Source organism: Manis pentadactyla, chromosome 5 (assembly GCF_030020395.1).
Source record: "Manis pentadactyla isolate mManPen7 chromosome 5, mManPen7.hap1, whole genome shotgun sequence".
In the NCBI taxonomy this organism is placed as follows: Eukaryota; Metazoa; Chordata; class Mammalia; order Pholidota; family Manidae; genus Manis; species Manis pentadactyla.
The window spans coordinates 158,414,868-158,430,342 of record NC_080023.1 but is presented as its reverse complement, the minus strand read 5'-3'; the positions used below and the strand labels follow the sequence as shown (position 1 = coordinate 158,430,342).

Genomic DNA, 15,475 nt, shown 5'->3' with positions numbered 1-15,475 from the left:
ACTTCCATAACTCACATGATTACCTTTCTCTTTTTTTGATGGTGAGAACATTTAAGATCTATTCTCTTAGCAAATTTCAAGTATACAATACAGTACTGTTAACTATAGCCACTCTGCTATACATTAGATCCTACTCATAACTGGAAGTTTGTACCAATGGTTGCAAACTTTACTGAAAGAACTCTAAAGTATAACAGTACTAAACAAATATATAAAATTATCATTATAAGGTAACCCACATGATTCTATCTCCCCCAACACAAAATACCTGTGTTAGACTCTTCAATGAGCTTTTCTTTATGTTATAATAATTGGACACACCAGCAATGTGCTAGGCTAGATTCAACAAGGTATGTTACTATGGAACAAAAGAAAATGTCGTTCTCTGCCAGCCTGCTAAGTTGTTTAGTGAAAACAGGCAAACTTCTATTATATGCATTACACGCATCATCTTGTAGCTTATAACCCACATTGTTACTAAACTCCACTATCCTGGTGGTGTCATTCCCCTCTATATTCATGTACCCTGCAGGTTCCACATACCAGGTGCTTCAGTAAGTCTAAGCATATGACATTACTTAGGAAACCCACTTTAGACAATTTGGTTTGTGGGGTACCACCTGCTATTTTTCACTCTGTTTCTATTCTCCCTGGAATAGAATATAATTTGATATTATCACACTCTATCCATAAATACAAAAGTTACTAAAATCTGTTGTCATCATTACTGGTCTATACTTAAAAAAAATAAATGAACATACTAATAACCACAGACTACAGGAAAAAAGAGGTGGTAGTTCTCATGTGAAAAGAAGGGGAAGGAAAGGTAGCCTGATCCTAAAGGAGGGCAGGCTTCAAACTAGAAATCTGTAGCTCCCAGCAGGTAAGGAACTTCAGACCCCTGGGAGCACTAATTCTTTCAGGCTCATAAAACAAGCCCTGCTGCGATTCTGATTAGCGTGAGCCTACCTCAGCAGCCAAGTCAAAGCTGGAGCCCCATAGTTCTCCATGGAAAGGAGATTTCTGGATTGTTTATCTCTGAGGGCAAAGAGAAAAGGCAGTGGACCACAATTAAAAGGAGAAAACACTACCATAGTTATGAAATGCAAAATAGAACAATGGCAGTATCTCTTTTGAACACATCTTCCAATCTACTTCTTTAAAACAAACATTTCAGAGGTTGGGGAGGGTTTCATTTTTACTGCTAATAATTTCCACTGAAACAGCACTTTCCTTCTGCAGAAATGAAAGCATCTCTTTTAATCTTCACATCTCTGGGGAAGAGTAGTCAACAGCTCTATTTTGTAAGCAGGGAGACAGGATGCCTGAGATCCTTTAATGAACTCTTGCAAAGACAACCTGGTGCCCTCCAGAAGGGAGGTTTGCTAATCTACCATGATTCCAGGACCTTAACTGAAATAGATTTGAGGGGCTTTCAAGCAATAATATGTACCCATAAATATAAGTCATACAAGACCTTGGTCAAGTTAAAATAGTATTTGTTAAACCACTCATACAACAGATAATTTATTAAACAATTCTAAGGCATGAAGGGCCCTCAAGTAAACAGGGGGAACAGTTGCAGCCCCAGGCTTCCATCAGGGTAATGTCTAAATGGGGACCCAGGGACAGACAGAACCAGTATTCTAGAGACAAGAATAACTTTGTTCACCTTTATGAACAGTCTAAATAAGCACAATATCCCCTGGAGGGTAACCTTTGGGTTCACCAACTGTTCTCCACTCCCTTCCCCCTCACACAGGGTATTCAGCTTTAGTTCCTTGCATGACAAACTCTGGCAGAGCACCGCAGAACCCACTGGGATGCTCTGCCTCCACCACCAACATTATCAGCTCCTGCCTCCCTACCCTCTGATGCGTGAGCCATTCAAAGGCCCTCATGTGCTTTATTTTGGCTTTTTTTTCTCCCAAGGCAAATTTTTAAGAACTTCTGTTCTTTACATCTCTTCTCAACCCTTGTCTCTTTTTCAGATATCAACACTCCAGAGAAGTTTCTACTCACTTCTGAAATTTGACCACTCTGAATAATAATGGTTAAGATTCATTTCCTTAACAAATATTTATTAAGTGTCACCCATGTGTAAGGCACTGTGCTGGGCCTAGGGACATAAATATGAATAAGACAAACACTGCTTTGCTATCAAGAAGCTTAACCGTCTGGGACACAGCTGTCCAATCAAAATATAATACAAGCCATAGATGTAATTATAAAAGTAAAAAGAAATAGGTGAAATTAATGTTAATATACTTATTTAATCCAATATATCCAACAAATTATCATTTCAACATATATTCAATATAAAAGTTACTAATGTGACATTTTATCTTCTTTTTTTCCTATTAAGTCTTTGAAATTTGGTAGACAAATGCTACACTTTTAGTGTATCTCAACATAGACCTAGCCCCATTTCATGTGCCCACGAGCCATATGCAGCCAGTGGCTATCATACTAGACAGCACAGGTCTAGAGAATTTTCATCTGAGAGGTCCTGTTCCCCAGTAAAGCCAAAATGGAATTGTCTTTCCAGCAACACCGAATTAATTATGGACTCATAGAAAGTTGAAGTCCTGTTTGTGAAAGGTCCCCACCAAAAACTGTGATGCTAACAACACCCTGGGAAATAAACTTCTAGATCTCCCAATATTCACCACGGAGGGAGTGACTGTTATACAAAACAATGCAAGAATATGTTAAGTGGGGAAGAACCTCAGAGCTGTCAAACTGGTTCCACTATAAAAGAGCTAAAGGGCTCTGCATCAAGAAAGGAAATAGAACATTCACAGCCTGTCGGAGAGGTCAGCAGCTCAGGCCAGTGCTCTTGTGTCTCCCACAACCAATCCCAAAAGGACTAAGCCACTTTTACTAGTCACCTCTGGAGATTAATTTGTTTTGGTATCTGAAAGGTGTTTGGAATCCCTCAAGATAACAGAATGACAAAAGAAATTGTTCTTAATAAAGTCATTTCTCTGCCTCTGATGCCCACAGGACTAGAGAAAAAAATAATTAACTCTTAACTTCTGATGTCCCAGAACATCAGCCTTAAAGGATTTTTACAATCTTCTACATTTCCTGCCTTTCTACAAGTAGGCAGTGAGTGGTATAAATGTTCACTAGCCTTTGCCACCATGCAACCACACAGCTGGTAGCCTATCTAGGATACATAAAGGATTCCCACTTGCTCAAAATTATAGCAAGCTTCAACAATATATATATAAGATGCCTTTATTTTCCAAAAATTTTGAAGCCGTGTGTGTGTGTGTGTGTGTGTGTGTGTGTGTGTGTGTGTGTAATAGATGATATATAAATTCAGTATCCATCCCCTGGAAATAGATACCAAGACATCTCCATGAAAGCTTTGAAAGAGTTAAAGAATTAAATAAGTGATCTGTCTAAGATATTCCCTGTGTACCCAGGCAATATCCAACCTAAGCTGTAGGTTTCATTTTTCCCTCTCTCTCTCTCTCTCTTCTTTTTTTTTTTTTTTAATTAAAAAGCAGTGAGAAGCTGTAGCTATAATGAGGAGCTGTGGGAAAACGCAGTTACACTGGGCTCAAAGTAATGTGCCATAGGAAGAGGCTACATCACCAGAACGAATCCTAAATTAAAATTCCACTATGAAACCAACTCCATTTCCTCTGAGCATGCAATCTATATTATCGCATTTATGGTCTTATCTCGACCTCAATTAGACTTGGCGGTAGGGGGGAAAAAGGGGACTTCTATAATAAGCAATAATGGTATCATTATGATAAATTATGAAAACACACAGTGCAATTATTAATGTGAAAAGCACATTTGTACCACGATATAACAATATAGATGTGTATTGTGAGGGAAATGTCTAAATACAGTTTAATTCCAAGTTACTTGGCTAAGAAAGGGGATAGTTTTCATAAAGGTACTTTCACGTTAATGGAAGAAAAAATATGTTCATTTCTATTAAGGAAATGGAAAATGTCAAAGGAAATCTCTAATTTTTTAACAAACCAGTAATTGCTCACCTAGCACCAAAAAACTCAGAAAAGGGCATTCTAAGTGGAGGCATGCAATGCTGTTTTCTAAATATCAAACAATGGGAAAAACTCAGAAATTTGAGCTGAAAGAGATCATCTAATTTATCCCCCTCATTATAGAAATAGGGAAATCTAAACCCAGTAGGTTAAAGCAATTTGTCTGTGGTAGGAAATGATACCAGGTAATTCCCCAATACAGTGCTTTTGCTTCTTCACCATACTAATTAGCCATTCCTAACCGGTTTGCAATGGTGATATCCTATATGGAGAATTTTGGAGTCAGACTTTCCTTAATTCAAATTGTGGTCCCCCTACTTTGCAGCCTTAGGAAGTAATTTACCCTAAGGTTGAGTTTTCTCAATCTATAAAGGAGGAACAATAACTACTTTCACACAGACATTTACATATGTATGTATGTATGCACATCAAGGTTAACATTTCTCAAGTGCCTAGAAGACTTTGGCCCATAGGAGATAACATATGAAGCATCCTACCTCTCTGACACACCTGATTCAAAAATCAGTAAGTTCAAGGTTGTGAGGGTTGAAGGGGTTCTGAACAAGTCTTCCAAAAATGTGTGACTTTGACACATGGACTGCTTTGAGCTGAAGGCAAACTGGGCTCAAGAGAAACTTCTGCCCCTTCCTTTACTATCTGCAAGAATCTACATTGGGGGTCTTTCTCAGAATAAGAGTTATTACCAAGGATAGATTTTCTCTGAATGACCCATCTGTACAGCAGGGCAAACATCTGATAACTGAGCTTCTGCTCTTCTTGCTGCCCTGGGAACTGCCTCCTCCCCTGGACGCCTCAGGGCCCATTATTTAGCTTAGGATGGCATATATACCTCATTTTACCTTTCCATCTTTGAATCTTTTATGTGTATGGGTTTCCCATCTGTACAAAATTAGATTTTCTCCTGTTTATCTGTGTCATGTTGATGCCGGGGTTCTTGTTTGTGGAGTCGAAGAATGAACTTAGCAAACACTCAAGGTAGGAGAGTCAGAGCAGAGGCTTCTATTGAGAGATACAGTGAGAGGACAGAGCTTGTGGTTCATGCCAGGAGGGGACAAGAGAGCCAGTGGTGGTGCATTGTCTAGGGGTTTTATAGGCAGTTGAGGATTTTTAGGAACGTGAAAAAAGGCTTAGGGATGTGGACTCGTTAAGTGGTCCCTGAATATTTAGAATTAACTTAACATAAGGAATTTCCTGCTTTGATTTCTCCCTGGATACCCTCATCTTGGTCAGGGAGCATATCAAACAAGGTCGCCTGTCCAGCCTCTAAGGTGAGCTGAGTTATTGTCTGTTTGCTAAAGAGTAAGTTAAGAATCTTACTTCTTAAACTTCCTGGGTGTTAAAATGCAATCTTATCTTTAAGGTGGGATCCTTCTTGCTTTTTACTATGTTGTTTATAGCTGGGTCTGCATGCTAAATCAGTTGCCCAGTTTACAAATCACTTAATCAGATCTGAAGGAGGAAAGAAAACACATTTGGTTTGGGCCTTTAGCATGCTAGGGTGAATCTTACACATGATTACAAATGATTAGCATAATAAAAACATGTGCTACTCTTCTTTATCTGGGGAATATTAACTGATCTCACTGAAGAATGACTTTAGAGCTTAATGCTTAACACAGAGTTTTGATAGGGGGTTTCCTTGCATGTAGTTACACTGCTTTGACTGTAAATATCCTGCCTTGCCTTTTCCGGAGGCCCTCACCCTATTCTGTCTAAGCCCATTGTCCCTGTCTCAATGTCAGTTTAATTCTTAGACCAGCCAGAAGAACCTTTGAAGAGTAGAGTAAAATTTTTCCTCCCCAACCAGGTGTTGACCATAAATAGGTTTTAAAAGGAGGAACCCTTTATTTTTATTTTATTTTATTTTATTTTTTTAAATTTTATTTTGGTATCATTAATCTACAATTACATGAAGAACATTATTTTTACTAGGCCTTCACCAAGGCCCCCCCACATCCCCGTTCACAGTCACTGTCCGTCAACATAGTAAGAGGCTGTAAAATCACTACTTGTCTTCTCTGTGTTGCACAGCCCTCCCCGTGCCCCCCCCACACTATACATGCTAATCGTAATGCCCCCTTTTGTTTTTTTCCCGCCCTTATCCCTCCCTTCCCACCCATCCTCCCCAGTCCCTTTCCCTTTGGTAACTATTAGTCCATTCTTGGGTTCTGTGCTTCTGTTGCTGTTTTGTTCCTTCAGTTTTCTTTTGTTCTTATACTCCACATGTGAGTGAAATCATTTGGTACTTGTCTTTCTCTGCCTGGCTTATTTCACTGAGCATAAAACCCTCTAGCTCCATCCATATTGTTGCGAATGGTAGGATTTGTTTCTTTCTTATGGCTGAGTAATATTCCATTGTGTATATGTACCACGTCTTCTTTATCCATTCATCTACTGATGGACATTTAGGTTGCTTCCATATCTTGGCTATTGTAAATAGTGCAGCGATAAACATAGGGGTGCATCTGTCTTTTTCAAACTGGGCTGTTGCATTCTTAGGGTAAATTCCTACAAGTGGAATTCCTGGGTCAAATGGTATTTCTATTTTGAGCATTTTGAGGAACCTCCATACTGCTTTCCACAATGGTTGAACTAATTTACATTCCCACCAGCAGTGTAGGAGGGTTCCCCTTTCTCCACAACCTCGCCAACATTTGTTGTTGTTTGTCTTTTTGATGGTAGCCATTCTTACTGGTGTGAGATGATATCTCATTGTGGTTTTAATTTGCATTTCTCTGATGACAAGCGATGTGGAGCATCTTTTCATGTGTCTGTTGGCCATCTGAATTTCTTCTTTAGAGAACTGTCTATTCAGCTCCTCTGCCCATTCCTTAATTGGATTATTTGCTTTTTGTTTGTTGAGGTGTGTGAGCTCTTTATATATTTTGGATGTCAACCCTCTATCGGATCTGTCATTTACAAATATATTCTCCCATACTGTAGGATACCTTTTTTTTCTATTGATGGTGTCCTTTGCTGTACAGAAGCTTTTCTGCTTGATATAGTCCCATTTGTTCATTTTTGGGTTTGTTTCCCTTGCCCAGGGAGATATGTTCAAGAAGAGGTCACTCAAGTTTATGTCTAAGAGATTTCTGCCTATGTTTTTTTCTAAGAGTTTTATGGTTTCATGACTTACATTCAAGTCTTTGATCCATTTCAAATTTACTTTTGTGTATGGAGTTAGACAGTGATCCAGTTTCATTCTCTTACATGTAGCTGTCCAGTTTTGCCAGCACCATCTGTTGAAGAGACTCTCATTTCCCCATTGTATGTCCATGGCCCCTTTATCGAATATTAGTTGACCATATATGTTTGGGTTAATGTTTGGAGTCTCTATTCTGTTCCATTGGTCTGTGGCTCTGTTCTTGTGCCAGTACCAAATTGTCTTGATTACTGTGGCTTTGTAGTAGAGCTTGAAGTTGGGGAATGAGATCCCCCCCCACTTTATTCTTCCTTCTCAGGATTGCTTTAGCTATTCGGGGTCTTTGGTGTTTCCATATGAATTTTTGAATTATTTGTTCCAGTTCATTGAAGAATGTTGCTGGTAGTTTCATAGGGATTGCATCAAATCTGTATATTGCTTTGGGCAGGATGGGCATTTTGACGATATTAATTCTTCCTAGCCAGGAGCATGGGATGAGTTTCCATTTGTTAGTGTCCTCTTTAATTTCTCTTAAGAGTGTCTTATAGTTTTCAGGGTATAGGTCTTTCACTTCCTTGGTTAGGTTTATTCCTAGGTATTTTATTCTTTTTGATGCTATTGTGAATGGAATTGTCTTCCTGATTTCTCTTTCTATTAGTTTATTGTTAGTGTATAGGAAAGCCACAGATTTATGTGTGTTAATTTTGTATCCTGCAACTTTGCTGAATTCCGATATTAGCTCTAGTAGTTTTGGAGTGAAGTCTTTAGGGTTTTTTATGTACAATATCATGTCATCTGCAAAGAGGGACAGTTTAACTTCTTCTTTACCAATCTGGATTCCTTGTATTTCTTTATTTTGTCTGATTGCCGTGGCTAGGACCTCCAGTACTATGTTAAATAACAGTGGGGAGAGTGGGCATCCCTGTCTTGTTCCCGATCTCAGAGGAAATGCTTTCAACTTCTCGCTGTTTAATATAATGTTGGCTGTGGGTTTATCATAGATGGCCTTTATTATGTTGAGGTACTTGCCCTCTATTCCCATTTTGCTGAGAGTTTTTATCATGAATGGATGTTGAACTTTGTCAAAGGCTTTTTCAGCATCTATGGAGATGATCATGTGGTTTTTGTCTTTCTTTTTGTTGATGTGGTGGATGATGTTGATGGACTTTCGAATGTTGTACCATCCTTGCATCCCTGGGACGAATCCCACTTGGTCATAGTGTATGATCCTTTTGATGCATTTTTGAATTTGGTTTGCTAATATTTTGTTGAGTATTTTTGCATCTACGTTCATCAGGGATATTGGTCTGTAGTTTTCTTTTTTGGTGGGGTCTTTGCCTGGTTTTGGTATTAGGGTGATGTTGGCTACATAGAATGAGTTTGGGAGTATTCCCTCCTCTTCTATTTTTTGGAAAACTTTATGGAGAATGGGTATTATGTCTTCTCTGTATGTCTGATAAAATTCTGAGGTAAATCCATCTGGTCTAGGGGTTTTGTTCTTTGGTAGTTTTTTGATTACTACTTCAATTTCGTTGCTAGTAATTGGTCTGTTTAGATTTTCTGTTTCTTTCTGGGTCAGTCTTAGAAGGTTGTATTTTTCTAGAAGTTGTCCATTTCTCCTAGGTTTCCCAGCTTGTTAGCATATAGGTTTTCATAGTACTCTCTAATAATTCTTTGTATTTCTGTGGGGTCCGTCGTGATTTTGGGAGGAACCCTTTTTTAATGTCAAAATATTTAACAGATGCCCACCCCCAGCTGTACATTTTACTGTCTAATGATTGACAACAGACACAATGACAACACATACATTACTATGTACTTGGTGATACTTTTCATAGAATTTGAGTTCTTTACTTCCTACCTTTATATGAAAGAGACAGAGAGATTAATTTTGAGAGAGATTTTGAAAAATTGAGATTCATTCCACAGAAAATACTTGTATATATCTGGATTCACAACCTCTTGCAATAATTGTGAGTCACTAGAGACAATCCATACTTTAGGAACCCTTGATCTAACCCAATCATTTATCTGAGGTTTGAATCCCTCTAAAACATCTCTGCTGGGCTTTCCTAACACTTTCAGTGACCAGAAACTTAACTCCTTCCTAAATTGTGCCCCTCTCCATCTGTGGATCACCCACACAGTTCATTAAATTAAAGAGAAACCTTTCAATTTACAATTTTCTCCCCTGGTGCCTAATCTTTGTCTTTGAAGCAATATAAAACAGGTTTAGTCTCTCTCAAATTAAAAAAAAACCAACAGATTATTTAGATTAATACTATTTCGTCTTCTCCTGGCCTTTTCTTTCTCAGAATAAACATTTCTGAAAGTAGGAGGGTGGATACATGCAACACAGGATTAAATTCCTTCCTGCCATTATTTTGGGGTTTCATAATTTTAATGCTTTCTGATACCTCTTAAGATAAAAATTAGCACATGGAACATCACAAACCCAAACTTGTGGGTGGATTGCTCTAACCAATTCAAAATGTTCAGAAATCATCTGCTTTAACCTCACCTGATTACATTTTGTCAGAATAAAAGGGAATTTTCAAACATTCATTTTTACCAGCTGGTAGTGAAGAGGCCTGACCCAGAAGTTACAGATGAGCTGCAGTAATGAGTTTTCCCTTGCTTTTGCTGGCTGCACATTCACTGGTGACATTTTACAACTATGGCTTCTGGCTCAATCAATATTTGCAGGCATGAAACCTGCCAAAGTTAACATCAGGGCTCCCGTGCAAATTTGTTTAAGGCACCAGAATTGAAAAAGCTCACAATCTCTAATGCTGCAACTACCATAGGCCAAAGTTCATAATTAGGGATCTACCAGAGAAAGGAAATTCTACCCACCTCAACGGGTTGTTGTGATGATTAAAACATCTTATAAAGGGCCCTATGTAAACTATAAAGTGCTATACCAATGTAAAGGATTATCATCATCATATTTTTAAGAAATATTTGAAGTGAAAATTCCAGATACTCACATGTCATTTACATATTATGCCTCTGTAAGACAAAGCTTAAAAACAAAACTCAATGAATCATGACAATTCACCGTCTTTTTTTTTTTCTGGAAGAAAAACCAGGTACCAAAAACTCCTCAAAATCTCAAAGCAAAGTCATTGTAAATATACAACAGAAAACTCATTTACTTAATTCCCAATTTTAAAAAATTACAGGTACTAAGACCATAGTAATTACTGGAGAATGTGAGTTTTATCAAGGTTCACAATGAGGAGGGGAAAAAAAAAATCAATGAATCAAAAATTAAAATCACCAACAGTCTCACTTGTGATCTATATAATCTGACTGACTAACAAATAACAGATATGATTTGTAATTTAAATCACTAGTCATGAAGCCTCTACTTTATGAATTCTTCCTACCAAAATAAATCTTATTCTTTGTTAAAGCCTGAATATATATTCATCTCACCTCCAAAGGGTGGGCAGAGTTCTTTTTTAGAAGTACAAACTACACTTTAGCGTCCATGATTTACTTTGACATCTTCCCTGATTAATTCTGCAGCTGCATCAGAAAGCTGAATGTTGATTTGGTTTCCTTATTTATCAAGGCTAACAGAGAGAGATACTTGTAAAATCATCAGAAGGTAAACTACCTTCATTTTAGCAAACTTACTATGAATGTTCTGTCAGCTACACCAGAATCATCATTCCTTCATTCACTCAGGAAGTGTTTATTGAGCTAATAGAACCTGAACATCACTCTATTTGGTGCTAGAGGGAATATGAGATATCAATCCAGTAAGAACAATGGCAGAGCTGCACTGATCTAAAGAAGTAACATAGGACAATGCAAAGAGCAGCAAACCAATAATCAGAAAAATCTGGGCTCTAGCAAAGCACTTGAGTCATGTGACCTTAGATAAATCACTTGACTTAATCAGCGCTGCATTTATAAAAATGCTCTGCCCTTGCTCTGCTACCTCACAGGATTGTCTTTAGTAAGCTAGGGGAAAGATTACGTAAGTAAGGATACAGCACTTTGGAAAGAAAATAGGGCCTAGGATTCAGTATCTCTTAAAGACTGCTAACTGCAAAGTCCAATATATGCAACAGACTCAGAATGACTTAAAATCAGCTTTTGCCAAGGAGTCTAACCACAATTATGATCACAAAGGAAAAACACTGAGTAGTCCATAAGCATATAAAAAGAGACCCAATGTCAGGAGAAATCAGGGAAATGCATATAAAAGCCATCAGATATCAACAGATTGGCAAAAGTGAAAAAATTAAAATCTGACAAATACGATGTATTGGTGAGGCTGTGAAGAAACAGGAACTATTAGAACTTGCAGACAGGACTGCAAAAGTACAGACCTAATTGGAGATACCTATTAAAACCGAATAAGCATATATTCTGATTGTCTCAGCAATTCTACTCCTAGGTATATACACATTAGAGAAATTCTCACACATATGCACAAGGATATATTTAAAGATGTTCACTAGAGCATATTTGTAAGAAAAAAATTTTCAATGATCACTGGATACACACATAATATGTAAAAAAAAAGGCATGAGAATAAGTGTCACTGAATTCAGGATAGTGATTGCTTCTAAAAAGGGTAATGAAGAAACTGGATTAAGGAGGGGTACACAGTAAAATGGATTTAGAGAAGGGTACATAGGAGTCTTCAACTGTATTTATACTATTTTGTTTCTCAAAAAAGATATGGAAGGAGGGGCGGAAGATGGCGGCGTGAGTAGAGCAGCGGAAATCTCCTCCCAAAACAACATATATCTATGAAAATATAACAAAGACAACCCTTCCTAGAATAAAGACCAGAGGACACAGGACAATATCCAGACCACATCCGCACCTGAGAGAACCCAGCGCCTCGCGAAGGGGGTAAGATACAAGCCCCGGCCCCGCGGGAGCCGAGCGCCCCTCCCCCCGGCTCCCGGCGGGAGAAGAGCAGGCAGAGCGGGAGGGAGACGGAGCCCAGGACTGCCGAGCACCCAGCCCCAGCCATCCGGGCCAGAGTGCAGGGCGCTCGATACTAGGAAAACAGGGCAGCAAGAACAGTGAGCAGGCACTGGAGGCTGGGCGACAGAGGACATAAGAAAAGCGCGCGACCATTTTTTTTTTTGCTTTTTTGCTGTTTTGTTTTGGCGAGCACTTTTTGGAAGTCTTAAAGGGATAGGGACCCCAATACTAGGGAAACAGGGCAGAAAGACTGGTGAGCAGAGGCCTGAGGCTGGCACCGGAGAATAAAGAAAAACGAACGACCACCTTTTTTTTTTTTTTTTTTTTTTAATTTAAAAATTTTTTTTTCTTTTTTTTTTTTGGTGGGCGTTGTTTTGTTTTGGCGGGTGCTTTTTGGAAGTCTTAAAGGGGCAGGGCGGGTCACTTAATCCAGAGGTAGGGAATCCGGGATCTCTGGGCACCCTAACCCATGCGCTGCAGGGAGCAGGGAGGCCCCTTACGGAGATAAATAGCCTCCCAGCAGCTCCTGCTCCAACGCGACTCCACCACTTTGGAGTAGCTGCCCGAGCCAGGCCACGCCCACAGCAACAGCGGAGATTAACTCTATAGCAGCCGGGCAGGAAGCAGAAACCCTGTCTGCGCGCAGCTGCGCAGCACAAGCCACTAGAGGCCGCTGTTCTCCCAGGAGAGGAGGGCCACAAACCAACAAAAAAGGAAGTCCTTCCAGCCGTCACTCGTCCCAGTTCTGCAGACTATTCCTATCACCATGAAAAGGCAAAGCTACAGGCAGACAAAGATCACAGAGACAACACCAGAGAAGGAGACAGACCTAACCAGTCTCCCTGAAAAAGAATTCAAAATAAGAATCATAAACATGCTGACAGAGATGCAGAGAAATACGCAAGAGAAATGGGATGAAGTCCGGAAGGAGATCACAGATGCCAGAAAGGAGATCGCAGAAATGAAACAAACTCTGGAAGGGTTTATAAGCAGAATGGATAGAATGCAAGAGGCCATTGATGGAATTGAAATCAGAGAACAGGAACGCATAGAAGCTGACATAGAGAGAGACAAAAGGATATCCAGGAATGAAAGAATATTAAGAGAACTCTGTGACCAATCCAAAAGGAACAATATCCGTATTATAGGGGTCCCAGAAGAAGAAGAGAGAGGAAAAGAGATGGAAAGTATCTTAGAAGAAATAATTGCTGAAAACTTCCCCACACTGGGGGAGGAAGTAATCGAACAGACCACGGAAATACACAGAACCCCCAACAGAAAGGATCCAAGAAGGGCAACACCAAGACACATAATAATTAAAATGGCAAAGATCAAGGACAAGGAAAGAGTGTTAAAGGCAGCTAGAGAGAAAAAGGTCACCTATAAAGGGAAACCCATCAGGCTAACGTCAGATTTCTCAACAGAAACCCTACAGGCCAGAAGAGAATGGCATGATATATTTAATACAATGAAACAGAAGGGCCTTGAACCAAGGATACTGTATCCAGCACGACTATCATTCAAATATGATGGTGGGATTAAACAATTCCCAGACAAACAAAAGCTGAGGGAATTTGCTTCCCACAAACCACCTCTACAGAACATCTTACAGGGACTGCTCTAGATGGGAGCACTCCTAGAAAGAGCACAGCACAAAACACCCAACATATGAAGAATCAAGGAGGAGGAACAAGAAGGGAGAGAAGAAAAGAATCTCCAGAGTGTGTATACAGAAGCTCAATAAGTGAGCTAAGTTAGGCAGTAAGATACTAAAGAGGCTAACCTTGAACCTTTGGTAACCACGAACTTAAGGCCTGCAATGGCAATAAGTACATATCTTTCAATAGTCACCCTAAATGTTAATGGGTTGAATGCACCAATCAAAAGACACAGAGTAACAGAATGGATAAAAAAGCAAGACCCATCTATATGCTGCTTACAAGAAACTCACCTCAAACCCAAAGACATGTACAGACTAAAAGTCAAGGGATGGAAAAACATATTTCAAGCAAACAACAGTGAGAAGAAAGCAGGGGTTGCAGTACTAATATCAGACAAAATAGACTTCAAAACAAAGAAAGTAACAAGAGATAAAGAAGGACACTACATAATGATAAAGGTCTCAGTCCAACAAGAGGATATAACCATTCTAAATATATATGCACCCAACACAGGAGCACCAGCATATGTGAAACAAATACTAACAGAACTAAAGGGGGATATAGACTGCAATGCATTCATTCTAGGAGACTTCAACACACCACTCACCCCAAAGGATAGATCCACTGGGCAGAAAATAAGTAAGAACACGGAAGCACTGAACAACACAGTAGAGCAGATGGACCTAATAGACATCTATAGAACTCTACATCCAAAAGCAGCGGGATATACATTCTTCTCAAGTGCACATGGAACATTCTCCAGAATAGACCACATACTAGGCCACAAAAAGAGCCTCAGAAAATTCCAAAAGATTGAAATCCTACCAACCAACTTTTCAGATCACAAAGGCATAAAACTAGAAATAAACTGTACAAAGAAAGCAAAGAGGCTCACAAACACATGGAGGCTTAACAACACGCTCCTAAATAATCAATGGATCAATGACCAAATCAAAATGGAGATCCAGCAATATATGGAAACAAATGACAACAACAACACTAAGCCCCAACTTCTGTGGGACACAGCAAAAGCAGTCTTAAGAGGAAAGTATATAGCCATCCAAGCATATTTTAAAAAGGAAGAGCAATCCCAAATGAATGGTCTAATGTCACAATTATCGAAATTGGAAAAAGAAGAACAGATGAGGCCTAAGGTCAGCAGAAGGAGGGACATAATAAAGATCAGAGAAGAAATAAATAAAATTGAGAAGAATAAAACAATAGCAAAAATCAATGAAACCAAGAGCTGGTACTTTGAGAAAATAAACAAAATAGATAAGCCTCTAGCCAGACTTATTAAAAAGAAAAGAGAGTCAACACAAATCAACAGTATCAGAAATGAGAAAGGAAAAATCACGACGGACCCCACAGAAATGCAAAGAATTATTGGAGAATACTATGAAAACCTATATGCTAACAAGCTGGGAAACCTAGAAGAAATGGACCACTTCCTAGAAAAACACAACCTTCCAAGATTGACCCAGGAAGAAACAGAAAATCTAAACAGACCAATTACCAGCAACGAAATTGAAGCGGTAATCAAAAAACTACCAAAGAAAAAAACCCCCGGGCCAGATGGATTTACCTCGGAATTTTATCAGACATACAGGGAAGACATAATACCCATTCTCCTTAAAGTTTTCCAAAAAATAGAGGAGGAGGGG

At 39.1% G+C, this 15,475-nt stretch overlaps 1 protein-coding gene across 1 annotated transcript in view; it reads right to left on the bottom strand.

Annotated features, from left to right (window-relative positions):
* CTNNBL1 (catenin beta like 1) overlaps positions 1–15,475 on the bottom strand; it is a 178,572-nt gene that overhangs the window by 131,225 nt on the left and 31,872 nt on the right. The gene's annotated exons all lie outside the window — the stretch shown is intronic.